Source organism: Camelus ferus, chromosome 8 (assembly GCF_009834535.1).
Source record: "Camelus ferus isolate YT-003-E chromosome 8, BCGSAC_Cfer_1.0, whole genome shotgun sequence".
Taxonomy (NCBI): domain Eukaryota; kingdom Metazoa; phylum Chordata; class Mammalia; order Artiodactyla; family Camelidae; genus Camelus; species Camelus ferus.
Window position 1 is genome coordinate 66,173,252 of NC_045703.1, and position 15,832 is coordinate 66,189,083.

General features: G+C 39.0%; 1 long non-coding RNA gene across 1 annotated transcript; it reads left to right on the forward strand.

Moving 5' to 3' along the window:
* Nucleotides 1-3,409: 3,409 nt before the first annotated feature.
* Nucleotides 3,410-14,676, forward strand: LOC116665539. The gene is made up of 3 exons (XR_004322202.1): nt 3,410-3,425; nt 5,047-5,053; nt 14,536-14,676. It is a non-coding gene; the product is annotated as an uncharacterized LOC116665539 (long non-coding RNA).
* Nucleotides 14,677-15,832: the final 1,156 nt, after the last annotated feature.

The following is a 15,832-nucleotide window of genomic DNA, read 5'->3' on the forward strand; positions in this document are numbered from 1 at the left end:
GGCATGTATATACCCTCTCCAAACCCAAAACAGTTTTTTTTTTCAATTGTATTATAGACTATGCATAATTATACTAATTGACCTATCATTTGATCATTTGATTGTTTGGCGTTAGTCAGGAAGAAAATCTAATATATTCTCTTGGCATGCTTGTTCCTGCAAGAGTCATAAGTATTAAGTCTTAAAGTCACAAAAACTTGAATTTACTCCCCAAATTTAATTTAATCCCCAGTATTTGGCAAAATTAACTGTCCTTAATAAAGAACAAATATTTACACAGTTTATTTTAGAACTTTATATTTAATAAAAAATATTCTAACATTCTATGAGCAAGACCAGATACTACAAAATTCCTAGAAGAAAACATAGGCAGAACACTCTTTGACATAAATTACAGTAATATTTTTTTGGATATGTCTCTGAAAGTAAAGGAAACAAAAGCAAAAATAAACACACGGTACCTAAATAAACTTAAAAGCTTTTGCACAGCAAAGGAAACCATCCACAAAATGAAAAGACAACCTACTGAATGGGAGAAGATATTTGCAAATGATATGACCAGTAAAAGGTTAAAATCCAGCATAAATATACAGTTCATACAACTCAATATCAAAAAAAAAAAAAAAAAGATTTAAAAATGGGCAGAAAAACTAAACATTTTTCCAAAGAGGATATGCAGGTGGCCAACAGGCATATGAAAAGATGCTCAACATTGCTAATCATGAGGGAAATGCAAATTAAAACCACAATGAGATGTCACCTCATACCTGTCAGAATGGATATGGAGAAAAGGGAACCTTTGTTGGTGTTGACGGGAATGTAAATTGATACAGCCACTGTGGAAAACAGTATGGAGATGTTTCAAAAAAGTAAAAAGAGAACTACCATATGACCCAGCAATTCCACTTCTGAGTAAAAATCAAAAAAAAAAAAAACCAGTAATGCTAATTGGGAAAGATAAATGCACCCCAATGTTTATAGCAGCATTATTTATAATTGCCAAGGTAGGGAAGTAACCTAAGTATCCATCAACAGATGAATGGATAAAAATGTAGTATATAGATACAATGGAATATACTCAGCCATAAAAAAGAATGAAATTTTGCCATTTTCAACAACATGGATGGATTTGGAGGGTGTTATGCTAAGTGAAATAAGTCAGAGAAAGACAAATACTATATGATATCACATATGTGGAATCTAAATACAACAAATAGTGATTAAAACAATAAAGAAGCAGACTCACAGATACAGAAAAAAAACTTGTGGTTACCAGTGGGGAGAGCGCTGAAGGGAGGGGCAAAATGGGGAAGGCGGGAAAGGATTATTACAGGATTATATGAAATCATGTGCATGAAACTTTTGAAAATTATAAAACACTATGGAATTTAAAGACTCATTCAATTTCAAAAAATCAATTAAGTGAGGGGTACTCACTCTTCCTCTGTTAAAATTGATATTTTGGTTTATATATCAGTACTGGAAATTCTAAAATGAAAATAGGGGGAGGGTATAGTTCAGTGGTAGAGAGTGAGCTTAGCATGCATGAGGTCCTGGGTTCAATCCCCAGTACCTCCGTTAATAAACAGATAAATAAATAAACCTAATTACCTCTCCCCAACCAAAATAATAATAATAATAATAATAATAATAATAATAATAATAATAATAATAATAATAATAATAATAAGCAGCTTATCTTTAAAAAAGAATTAAATCAATGAAATGAAATGAAAATAGAAGGCTGGCAGAAAGGAACAATATTCAATGATGATTAAAGAGGTCTAGCCAAAAATATTAACACAACAAAGTAAACAGTTTTAGGATTCTAATTCTGATGAAATGAACAGGTCAGATTTTCTAAACTGTATCCTCGATAAAGGAAAATGGGGCAAGAGAGGATGGTCACGTCCCAGGTCTCAGACGAGTCCCTGGGATGTACCCACCAAGCGAGGGTCTTTGGCTTTATACAGAAAATAATTCAAGAGCAAGCCATAGTTGAATAAAAGTAGATTTATTCAGAGATGCACACTCCACAGACAGAGTGTGGGCCGTCTCAGAAGGTCAGAGAGGGCGACCACGAGGTGCAGAGTGGTTAGTTTTCATAGTCTTAGTAACTTCATATGCTAACAAGTGGGAGGCTTATTCCAACTACTTTGAGGAAGGGGCAGGGATTCTCAGGAACTGGGCCACTGCCCACTTTTTGGCCTTTTATGGTCAGCCTCGGAACTGTCATGGCACCTGTGGGAGTGCCATTTACCATGCTCATATGTTACAGTGAGCAGATAATGAAGCTCAAGGTGTACTGGAAGTCAAATCTCCTGCCATCTGGGGCCTCAAGGTCTACCAGGAGTCAAATGTTCAACTGCTGTATCATTCTTTTGATGGTTGTGTCCTGCCCCCTTCTCTCCTGCTTCATTCTTAGGAAGGATTAATGCAGAGAGAATGATATAAGGAAGGGGGAATGTAGGAAAATGACTCCTTCGTAGATCTTAATGATTTTTTTTCTTAAACCCAGATTAGGTCCAATTAGGTACTTAACAAATTTGGTTAAAAAAACAAAAGTTTATTCTGTTTGGTGATTTTTTAATCCTGCCATCCCAAAATAATAGAGTGTGTTATTTATTCATATGACACTTCTATTTGGGAAGAACAAAAACAGCTTAACACATTAGCTCTTCAAACAAGCTTAACATTAATTCTAGCAGCTGATCTTGAGATGCACACACTGTCAGGGTGGAAAGCCCTGTAGAAGGGCTTCCAAATGCACAAGAAGTTAGGCAGTTGGGGTTATTTTTAAATCATTCTTCCTCAGGGACAGGAAGCAAGTATTGGGTCTTTTTCTCTCTTGTGGTCTCCAGGCAGGCAAGCACCCCTTCTTAGGAATGCTCAGTGCTTCCAAAGCCCCCAAGCCCCATGGCCTCCATCTGGTGAGCAGACTGCTTTCTCTCCCCCTCCCCTTCTGCACCTTCCTCCCTCCCTGTGAAGCCAGGAGCCTCAGATTCACCACAGCAGAGGCCTCTTCCTCCCTAGAAAGACAAGTTTGGGTGGCTACTGGTAACACTAGTGTTCTTGGATGCGTCAAACATGAGTCCACACTCCACTCTGATACAGACGCCCCCATGGAGGAAGTAACCAGAGTTTGGGGAGCCCCGAGTGCCTTTCCAGTGCCACAAGCATGTAGACGGCCCCAGAGTCTCGATAAACCACGGTGGTGCGCAGACCAGCTGCATCGACCTCACCTGGGAACCCTCTCCAAACCTGCTGAATCAGAGTCACACTTTAATGAGTTTCCCAGATGATTCTTATGCACATTCAAGATGGAGAAGAACCGCCAGGAAGAAGCCACCCTGGGGCCAGGGAGAGAGGATTTGAACACCGCCTTGGGGAGCCAGAGGGGTAACAGATTAAGGGGTCAGAGGAGGGTCTTCCCAGCGCTCATTATGTGGCCGTGAACCAAGCCTGGCGCCTTACAAGCTGCGGCCTGACGCTCTCCCTTCTGCTCCCCTTCTAGTTCCGGGGAGAAAGCTGGGGATTAGAGTCAAGGGATATGGCTATGGTTATTGTGAAGGAGCTTCGTAATCTCACCCAGTCCAGAAAGGGGCAGAGACACCTTCACCAAACTAAAACCAGGCTCTTTACTTCACAAGAAGCAGAGTCAAATTTCTGTGAGTAAATGAAATACAAATTCTAAGACATCCCACCTTGCCAACAGGAGGCACAGAGCCGCCCCGTCCAGTGCTTTTGTGCGGTTCAGAAGAAGGTGGCAGGTACCTGGCTTTGCTGCTGGTCAGGGTGAAGAAAAAGACGCCTCTCCTTCCACAGGGCTCCGGCCCTTGCTCACCCTGTCAGCAGGATGCCCTTACATACGACAGGAAGCAGTGACTGGGATGATGAGACAGGTGGCGGGGCGCTGCGTCCTGCCCACCAGATCACTCGAGTTCCCGCAGCCCGTGCCAGTCAAGTAAACTGCTTCGTTTGCTGATCTTACGCTAGCCTGTGACAGGATTTAGCCTGGTACTGCATCTAGGATCGTTAGATGTCCAGTTCTTACGTTTAAATGTTAATTTTGTCCTTTTAGAAGCTACATATCATACCGCAGAACAATTTTAAAAAGTATCAGCCACCACCTCACCATCCTCACCCAACCAAAATGAGCATTTTGGTGTATTTTGGGCAAACCTTCTCTGGTGTGCTCTATGGCTCTGTGGACATCCCCTGCCCCAGAGAAACATCCCAGGCGGTCACCAATGTAGGCTCCTGTCCCAGTTGGTGACTCCCTCTCCCCCACCTCCTGGTTGCCAACTTGCTCCCCCGTAGCCCAGCGCCTCTTCAGGCAGTTAAGCTGGAGAGAGCTGCTTATCACTTGGCCCAATCCAGAACTCAGCTCACCACGAACTCTGCTTTCTCTAAATGGTATAGTCCAAGACCATTCCCTCCCTGCCTTGAACCCAGAGGGTAAACTTTGGGTCCCTTTGCCCTTATGCGTGCATTACCTTACTTGATTGTTTGCTTTGACTCTGTGCTTTAAGTCATTTCAACTTGGGGGCCTCAGAAGACTTGACAGTGTTCACAGCAAGTGCCCGAACTCTCCTTTCTGTTTTTTCCCACTCTGCCTTCATTGCAGTCACTGATCCTCTTCTTCAAGGTTGCACTGTGGCCTTTTGAACTTGGCAATTGTGCCTGGGTCTCTAGCTTCCGACTTGCAGCTCCCTTTGAAGGATTTTGTTTGGACTCAAGTACTCAGGTGCTAGTTCTGCCTATTGCAGACAGTCCCAGAAGTCTCAGCTCGGTCCTGGGGCAACTGTAACTGTAGTACCCAGTAGTCTTGTAATACAAGTAGTTTGTATGCTGCCCAGTATCTCCTTAAACATCGCAAATTTTAATGACTGCAGGGTATCTTAATATCATGTCATAATTTACTTAGCCATTTTCCTACTGCTGGAATTTAGGTAGTTTCCAGTATCTTGAGTGTCTAATTCAGTATGAATAACTTCTGCAAAAAATGTTGGATTATTTCCTTAAGAAAGATTCCTAGATGTAGAGTCACTGGGTTAAAGAATATCAATATTTTTATAGTCCTTGCTATATGTTTCTAAAATTGCTTTCTAATGGTGGTACCAACTGAATGTGCCACAGCAATGGTCCAGTGTACCGGTTCCACAGTACATGGACCAGAATGTCTTCATTTCATTATTCCACAAACAGGTACTGTATTAGGCACTGGCTAGGGTTTGGGGAGATAAAAACAAAATCCTTGCCATAGGGCTCAGATTCCAGTGCAGGAAAGAGATGTCAACGTAATGAATACCATAAACCTAAGTATTTATAGCATGTTATATGAAAGAGGTGGGGAAAATCTAATTCTGCCTGAAACTTCACAGAGGAAGTGACATTCATACTGAAACTTAAGGATGAGTAGTTTACCAGGCAACAGGGATTTCAAGCAGAAACGACAACATGGGCAAACCAATGAGGTGTGTCACAGTGCCACATTTGAAGAGCTGCAAGTGTCACAGGGTGTGTTTGGGAGAGTGGCAGGAGAGGAGATCCTGTAGGACCTTGTAGTTTTGTGATGATGTATCTGAATTTCACCCTAAAGGCAACGGAAAGCCACAGAAAAGTTTTAAACAAGATCATTTCATGATTTGCCTTCATTTATTCTGATCAATGAATATCTGGTATCTATTTAGAAGGCTCAAAGGGGCTGTTGGCAGGAGTTTGAACTGGAGTCGGGGTGGACCAAAGGCAGAGGATCTGGGTAAGATGTTATATCAACATACCAGGTGAAAAATCAGGGGGGAGGTCTCAACAATTTTTTACCTTTGGTTTCAGCATTTTGACTATATTGTGAATAAGTATGACTTTTTTTGCACTTATCCTGCTTGGAGTTCTATGAACTTCTTAGATCTGTTGAGCTGATGTCTCTCAACAATGTTTGAAAATTCTCAGCCATTGTGTCTTCAAATATTTCCCCCTCCTCTCCTTCTCACTTCTCCTTTACACATCTGATAAACCATTTGATAATGTTTTGCAGCTCTTATGCGACTCTGTTCCTTTTTTAATTCCTTTTCTCTTCATATTTCAACCTAGAAACATTCTATTAACCTATATTCATGTTAACTGATCTTTTCCTCTCTTGTATTCAGTTTTCTGTTAAACCCATTGAATTTTACAATATTTTTTAAAATTTATTTTTAGCATTTCCACTTTTGTAGTTACCATCTCTTTACTGAATATCCTCATTTGCTCATGCACTTTGTCTACCTTTTTTAACCTGCTCTTTTAACATATTTATGATATGTTTCTCTATCTGATAATTCTAATATTCAGGCATCTCTATGTCTACTTCTATTAATCACCTCCTCTCTTGACAATGAGCCGCATTTTCTTGCTTCTTTACATATGTCATAACCTGTGTCATATTATCATTTACATGTGTCATACTGTCATTGCTTATTCTAGAGTTGGAGCAGAGAAAGTATAAGATGAGTAAGGCTATAAAAGATTTGAATAACACTCTCAATCTGTTTGATATTTACAGAACACTTCACCCAATAAGAGCAAAATATAAATTCTTTTCAAGTGCATTCAACATTCACCAAGATAGAGCATATTCTGGCTCATAAAACAAGTCTTAATAAATTTCAAAGGATAAAAAAAAAGAAAACAAATCAGAAATATCAGGAATGAAAGAGAGAAAATCACTACAGATCCCACAAACACTAAAAGCCTAATAAAGAAAATTACAAAGAACATTATGCCAATCGATTTGAAAACTTAGGTGAAAGGCACAAACTCCTTGAAAAAAATACGTGTCAAAACCAACACAAAATGTGAAAGCTAAACCACTCTATACTATTAAAGAAATTGAATGTTTAATGAAAAGTCATCCCACGAGTAAAACTCTAGGTCCAGTTAAAGTTCTATTAAACATTTAGGGAAGAAATAATACCCTTCTAACACAAACTCTTTGAGAAAATAGTAGAGGAGAGAACATTTCCCAGTGCATTTTATGAGGCCAACATAACCCGGACACCCAACCTGGACAAATATTACAAGAAAAATCATCCACTAAAATCTCTTACGAGAATAGACACAAAAATTCTTTAAAAATATTACCCAATGGAATCTAGCAATATATAACAAGGATATATATATGACATAATATAAAATAAATGTATATATTAAATCAGTAATATATAACAAGGATAATGCATCATGACCAACTGACCAAGGTTAGTTTAACATTTGAAAACTGATCAACGTAACTCATAGCTCACTACATCTACAGAATACAGGAGAAAAACCGTGTGATCATCAAATATATGCCAAAAAAGTATTTGACAAAATTAAACACTCATTTTTTTTTCAGGATGTTCACAGTTTTTTTTTTTTAATTTTTTAATTGAAGTATAGTTGATTTACAATATTACGTTAGTTTCAGGTGTACAGCATAGTGATTCAATATTTTTAAAGATTATACTCCATTTAAAGTTATTATACAATATTGGCTATATTCCCTGTGCTGTATAATATATCCTTGTAACATTTATTTTATACATAATATACATAATAGTACCTCTTAATCCCTTACCTCTATCTTGCCCCTCCCATCTTCGCTTTCCCCACTGGTAACCACTAGTTTGTTTTTCATATCTGTGAGTCTGTTTCTTTTTTGTCATATTCATTTGTTTGTTTTATTTTTTAGATTGCACATATAAGTGATAACAAACAGTATTTGTCTTTCTCTGTCTGACTTATTTCACTAAGCTTAACATCTTCCAGGTTCATTCATATTGTTGCTTGTTAACAATCATTATTGATAAAAACTATCCACAAATTAGGAAAATATGGGAACATCCTCAATCTGATAAATGCATCTATTGAAATGACTACAATTAACAACATATAAGAGCAAAAGACTGAATGATTCCCCCCGAAAACCTGGGAACAATCAAGACTATCCACTTTTATCATTTCTACTCAACATTAGAAAGGAAGTCCTAGCCTGTGCAATTAGTCAAGAAAAAGAAAACAGTCATGTAGATTGTAAAGGAAGAAGTAAACCTGTTATATTTACAGACTACATGATTGTGTGTGCTGAAAACCTTAGGAAATCTTAAAAAAGAAAACAACTAATAATTTGATTTAGCAAAGTCATAGAATGCTAGATCAATAAACAAAAAAACTTTTCTACATACTAGCAATGAAAAATTGAGAAATGAAATGTCAGAAATATCATTTCCAATAGCGTGGGAAAATATGACATACCTAGGAAATAGCTCCATACAGGTATCCCAGTTTCCTGACCTGTGAAATGAAGATGACAGTGGCCCCTCCTTCATATAGTTGTTGTGATGGTTAAATGAATAGCTATAGTTAAGCGCTTAGAATACTGCCAGACAGGTCATAAATCCTTTGTAAATGTTAAGCAAATCTCAGTGTAAACATTAATTATAAGGTAAATGGAAGTTGTGATATGGACTTTTTAAATCAGCACTTAATGAGAAATCTTTATTTTGCCATGAAAAAGGAATTTTTGACTTACTGAATGTGCGACACTGTTATATTTGTTAGAAATGGAATCTTGACCGGGAGTCCGATATCATGGTACCAAATAAGTTATTCCAGTAGGAGGAGCCCTGACCAAGAGTTTTAAAAGCATAGAGACAAACTATTGCCTCTGCTTTGGGGAGCCAGGCCTTCCATTACCTGGAATTTGTCCTTCTTTGCTCCCTGTGTCATGTTAATGAAATAAAATGCTGCTACAAGCTGTATTTTTCTTCTCCTTAGAAGCAGTACATTGGAATAAATGAAATTGATTTGGATTTCAGATTTAATTTCTACCAGAGAAATAATGCAATTAACTTGTATTGGCAAAAAGCACACTTTTCTACTTTAATAAACATCCACATTTGGGGATTACAAATAGTATCTTTACACATATATTTTTCCTGCTTTTGAGACCACTATATAGAAGGCTTTACAAAGGCTTTCTTGGCCTCAGACCTCAACTTTACCCTTGTGCTTCCACACTCCCTTTACTATTAAAAAAAATAATAAAAGCCCCACACAGAGACTCTAGACAGCCATGTCTTCATCAGCAAGAGCTATTTTTTGTTGTTGTTGTGTTTTAACTTTTATTAAATTAAAAATAGTTTTCCTATTTTTATTTTGACTTGCTTTTAATCTTTGTAGTCTTTAGCAGTGTGATATTTTTGTTTTTATTGAGCTATGTTTGACAATTAAGAATTATATATATTTAAGGTCTACAATTTGATGATTTGATATACATATACACTGAGAAATAATCAACACATTTGAGCTAATTAACAAATCCAACTCTTCAGATAGTTACCACTTTAGCAAGAGCCATTTTTTTATGAGCCAATTTACAACGTTGTGTCAATTGCAAGAGCTATTTTAAACAAGTGTAATCACTACAGGGAAAAGATTGAGTATTCCAGACTAAAATTAATATTTTCCAAACTAACCTCAATATCCTAATATGTGGACAACATATGTAGCTTTGTTCTGAGAGCTCACTGCATGGTGCTAGCATTATGAGTCCTTACATTTTTGTCATTTATCTCATAGTTGTCCTTGGAGAGCTGGATTTAAAATCAAGTCAAGGAAAGGGGATATGTCTCACTAATTTCAGGTTGCTAGGCAACTAGTCTACTTCACCACAGCATTTCTTCTTTTGTTCAGGAGATGCTGGAAGGTTAGCAGAAAGTATGTACCATTTAAAACAAATATACATTTGTCTATATATAATACTGAGTTATGATAATTATCATATTGAATGTATATTATATTGATTATATTTATATATCACAAATATATATGTGTATATTAGTAGAATAATTTCTAGGAAAACTATACAATCTGTGGACTTTATGTTGTCTTTTTATATATGTATCTATTTTTTTCTTTATGTTCTCTTATTTCTCCAAGCCAACTACCTATTCCATCTTTCAATCTTATTAAGACAAATAGAATTAATATTTAGAATTCTTCTTTGGAGAAATGAGTGAGTGTCAAGGTATATATTTTCTCTCATCCTCTGATTTTCATATAAGATTTAAGTTTTTCTTAAAACTAACATCAAAACAACTATTTTTCTTACTGTTATGTTAATTGATACTCATTATTATCATTGTATGCGTTGACGGTTGAAAGGTCAGAACTCCAGAATCATTTCCTGTAGGGTAACTTGCCTATACTTAGTTTATAATGATTACTTCGGTATATGATTTGAAAGCCATTTAAAGCTATGGATTTCTCATCTCGTATACTTTTACTTCTGAAAAGAATAATTAAAAGACCTAAAATAGTACTCATTATTAAAATAGGTAAATATAGAACACTTAACTAGTATACTAGTCACTTATTTAAACATTTAAATATCAAAACAAAACCAGTCCAACCACCTTTCCAAGCTGAACCCTGTTTATTACATCTCACACCCCTGCTATGTAGTTGCTCAGTCTATTTATTCTTTAAAACCTCCAGTTAATCCCTTACTTAAAGTATACAGAAATAAATACTAGTTAACATGGGAACCCTTCCCACAAATACGTAGTGTCATTTTATTCCAAACTATTATAGCTTTCACATGAACACCTAATTTATTCATGCGTCATCCATCCCTCCATTGATTTGTTTATCTATTCATGCATGCAATTAGTCATCACATATTTAATCATTACCTGCCACTGTTCTAGGCACTGGAGATGGGGATACAATAGTGAACATGAAACTTGCTCTTTTTTTCTCCTAAAGTAAAAACCTTTTCTGCTGCCTGCTTAGAGCTTCGACACTTCAAGATAGCCTGACATCTATTTTAACATTAGCTGCAGTTTTTACAGGCTTACCAAAATGAAATTTATTTTGTACTCCTTTGGCAGTTCCATGTAGGTGTTTCTTGTTGGTGGTCAGCCCTCCATCATGAGTGAGTCAGAAATCCAGGCCCTTTCCATCTGCTGGCTTTGTTCCCTGTATTTTGGGAGAATAGGTGCTTGCCTCACACAGGAAAGAATTCAAGGGCAAGGCATGGTAAAGTGAAAACAAGTTTATTTAGAGAGACACACTACACAGAGAGTGGCGATCTGTCTCACTCAGAAGGGAAAATGGCTTAGGAGATAACACACTCCAGAAGCAGAATGTGGGCCGTCTCAGAAAGGTGACAGGAAGAGAAGCTGAGAGGTGTGGGGTGTTTAGTTTGAAGTAAAAGTAGATACACACTCCGTAGACAGAGTGCAGGCCATCTCAGAAGGCAAGAGAGAGAGCGACCACAAGATGTGGAATTGTTAGGTTTTATGGGCTCAGTAATTTTATATGCTAATAAGTAGGAGGATTATTCCAACTACTTTGGGGCAGGGGCGAGGATTTCCAGGGAATGCCTCCTCCCACCTACTTTTTGACTTTTTATGGTCAGCCTAGGAACTGTCATGGTGCCTGTGGGTGAGCTATGAGGCTCAAGGTCTACTGGAAGTCGAATTGTCTGCCATCTTGGTTCTAGCTAGTTTGTCCTGTCCTCAGTTGCTGTCATTCCTTCAATGGTTGTGCCCTGCCCCCTTTCCTCCCTCTTCACACCAGGCTTCAAGTTCTTTGCCTCAAGCTGGCAGCCAGGGAAAGAAATAGGGTGAAGAAACACACCCATTTCTTAACTGCCTTGGCCAGAAGTGACACGTGACTTCTTCTCACATTCCATTGGCGAGCATCAGTTACATGATCCCACTTAGGGAGAGCGGGTGCTCGGCAGAGACTTCCTAGTTACAGCCCTTTTATATGGAAAGGCTTTTGAGGGACAACTAGTCATCTCTGCTATAACATCCCAAACTCCTGCATTATTTTGCAGGTGTGCGCAAGGTTACTTTAATGTAATCATTAGGTGTCACTTGCCTATTTCAATATAATGTAATGTAATGCTTGGACACATCTCTTCTGTAGTCTGGTACTTAAACAGTACTTAAATCATTCAGAAATTATCTTTCTCTATCTAGTTTTTTAAAGAATGAAGGTTATTGAGTATCCAATAAATGATTCTCTTTGGAGAAATGCTTAATTATATAGGTATGACTCAACATTTGTATTCATTGGTCCTATTGGTAAACAACACTGTCATCAGTCTGATTCTCAGAATTTGTAGTTACAAAATCTAAGCTTTTTACTGGCTACCATTTACATAAAAGTTAACGCTTTTCCAAAATAGAGATTATAATGGTCCAAGTCCATTGTCAATCAGGAGGTCTACTTTCTAAGTGTGTGTAAGCTCTAGCATATTTTCACTATGCTTTGCTGCTTTTTGACATCTGCTTTTTTAAAATGCTGATGATTTCTGTTAACTTCATAAATGACAACTTTATCACATTTTATTCTCTATTCCTTTTTAAGTTTTCTCTTGGGGCTTCAGTGTCTTCATTTGATAAATAATGTCACTGATCTTGTGTATAGAAACATAAGCAAAATGGATGTAAAAATCATTGACATCCTCAGAACTGAATGTAAATGACAATGGTTGGGAAGATTTTGCAGCTAGTAAGAGGAAACCCAACCTAAAACTGCTTAAGCAAGAGGGGATTTATCATCTCAGAGAATAAGAAGTTCAAGATAGTGAAAGTCTGTAGAATACATACTGGGATTGGATCTTCAGAAGGTCAATGCAGCCTCACATACCAGTTCTCTCAGCTCTGCCATCCTAGCTGTTGTGGGATGACTCCTTTTGTGGTCACAAGATGGCAGCAGCCGCCCCAGTCACTGCATCCTTACCCCAAGGAGCAGTCCTCAGACTTTCTAAGGACTTCATCCCTTTACATTCTTAAAAATGAAGAAACTCGAGATTTTTTTTAAAGTTGATTATGTCTATTGATATTTACCATTTTACAAATTAAAACTGAGAATTTTTAACATTCATTTCCTAATTAATGTTTAACAATAATGCATCTTTGTATGTTAATATAAATCACACATTTTGATTAAAAAAAAACAAAACTATGTTTTCCAAGACAACAAAATCTAGTGGAAAGAGAGTCACTGTTTTATGTTTGTTTCAAATCTCTGTGATGTCTTTCTTAATAGGGAACAAGTGGGTTCTCATATTTTGCTTCTGCACCCAATCTGTTGTGATATCACACATCATATAACCTCTGGACAAAACTGGTGTGCATTCATGAGAGAATGAGAGTGAAAATACTTCTTAGTATTACTATGAAAACAGACCCATAAATTCCCTAGAAAGAATGTCCTTATATTTCTTTTTAAGAGTTAAGAAGCTGTTTCTAAAAGGCTTCCCTCGCAGACTACTGCTCAGGTTTAATTGACCAGAACGGGATCACTTGCCTATTTCTAAGGAAAGAGAATAGAATTGTCAAGATTGACTTGTACCAGTGATTACTCTGTGTGCATCAGAATCACCCGTGGAGTGTGTTAAAACACAGATTGCTCAGCCCCCAAAGCCAGGGCCTCTGTAAGGAAGTTTGAGGTGGAGCCCAAGAATGTGCATTTCTAACAATTCTCAGGTGTTGCTGCTGCTGCCTGGGGGTCCACTGTTTAGTACCAGTGGCTGGGACCCAGGCAGGGGGTGGGCAGTGGCCAGGCTTCTGGGGGCACACTGGTCAGCGGAGGACAAGGACAGCTTAACACACTGGGTAGGGTTCACTAGTAAGCAAGAGGGGAGAATGGCGGTTGGTCCAACTGTGATTGCTGTACTTATATCTTCAGAAAATTGATGGTAGATGCCTGCAAAATAAAGAAATACTTGAACATTGGTCCTGTTGGTGACTTTACTGGTGACCAAGTATGTTTTGGATTTATGGTCACGGGGAGAAAAAGGGTGAGGGAGGAGGAACAGAAGAGGAAAGGATGGCATCGAGACAGAAATTTAATTTTAAAATGCTCTTTCTTCTCTATAGCCCTCCTGTTGCTGAAACTCGGCCTCCATACCCCGCTTACTGAATTGAGACTCTAGGTCAGAGTTTTGGATGAAGTAGAAAAGGCAGCTTCACTTCTTTGCCAGGCAAAGGAGATCACAGTGGGCTAATGCCTCCAAGACTGTGAGCCTGTCTGGGAGAGAAGGCAGAGGGTTTTATAGTAAAAGTTCAAGAGTTCAAGGCGGGGAGCTAGTTTCCATAGAGATCACATACAGGGTAACAAGTTATTGCAAAGCTGTTCTTGTTTTTGCAGATGCAGAGGTCGGTCCCCTTCCGTCCGCTGGATATGAAGTTCACTTCTGGCTTTGGGACCCTTCTAATGTTATTGTACCTAGAACAAAGGATGTATAGGAAGGGGGTCGGTGGAAAAAAGCTCTAGAGAAAAACTTGTGCAGTTTAAAATCAGGCTGATAAATGCTTTTAGCCTTTTAAGCAGGCTGAGGCCTGGGAACTCCTGCTACAGGCTGAGGCCTGCAGCTCAAATAACAGAAGAGAAGGAAACCACAAGGGGTCAAAAACAACTGCAGACGTGTGCAGCTAGGCCAAGTTATGAACAAAAAGATGCACATGCACCCGAGAGCCCTTTCTGAGGTGTCAGGGTCAAGAGCAGGGCAGTGAGCATGATCCCTGCACACAGCACCGTGACGGGGCTGGGCCGAGCACCCAAGCCTCCCTCTTCTCCAGCCCAACCCTAGTCAGCAAGAGCATGAGAAAAACCCTTTAAGCCGTTATACAGTTAAGCAGTTACAAACACCACTACAGATATCAGATGGTCATGGATGACAATAGGGTCCTGCTTGGTTACATCTCTAGCTTATGAAACTGTAAATCAGGTGAATTTGATGTGGAGAAACTAAATGTAGCTGGGAGATCTACCCTTTGCAAACTCACTGGGGCACTTTATACTTTAGCAAGTCCACTGAGGTCTCAAACTGCATGCAGCCAAGCCCCCGCCCCTTGCAGCTCACCTTGTCCTTCACTTTCACACAGCCTAGTCAAATGAAATATTCCTGACGGTAGGTTGGTATGAATATTCCAAACTGTAGAGAAGCCACGGGTTAGGAAAGGGCCCCATTTATTTCTATCCATTTACAAATCTCACTGAAAGAGCTGCAGAATTTTAGAGTTCAAAACGATCAGGGACCAACACTCCCTCCGCCTTTTACAGCCTGAGGAATGAAGGCCGGAGAGCTGGAGGGTGTGTCCAAGCTCACCCAGTCCCCATGTGCTGGTACAGATGATACACCTGTGACCTTGGCCTTGTGACCATGTCTGTTCTTCACAAGTTCTGACTAGTCCTTCCATGTGGTGGCTAAAGCAGAAACAAAACCAAGATATAACAAACAGAGCAATAGTGAAGACCCACGGCTTTAAGGTATTTGATACTTGAGTCAAGTCATTCCTACTGTATTATGTTTTGGCTACAAGTTTTACACCCTGATCAGCTTCAGTCCCAGCTCCCAGCTCCACAGCTGTCACCCCCAGAAGCTTCCCAGAGGGCAGCCAGCATCCTGAGGTTTGAGCCAAAACTGGCTCCAGCACCACCCTGGACGTCCAAGCGGCTGCCCTGCCCAGCCCAGGTGTGGCCATGAGTCCATCTTCTTTGCTCTCTCAGCGCCTTCACTTCAGAGGCCTCCCAGCCTTGAAGCTGAGCCTCTAAGGAAGTTGTCAGGGTCACTGATCTCAAATCACTCTTCCTCCTTCCCAGAGACCAAGTCTGCACATCAAGAGGTGAGGCAGTTTGAGGACATTGCCAGAAAAAAAAAAAAAGAAAAGTTTGCTCGAAACAACGACGCCTGCCTACCTTAACAATTCCTTAACTGAGGCTACTTTGGTGCCTTTTGGAAGACTGTTGACTACTCTGCTTAATGAAAAAAACTGTACCCAACTCTGCT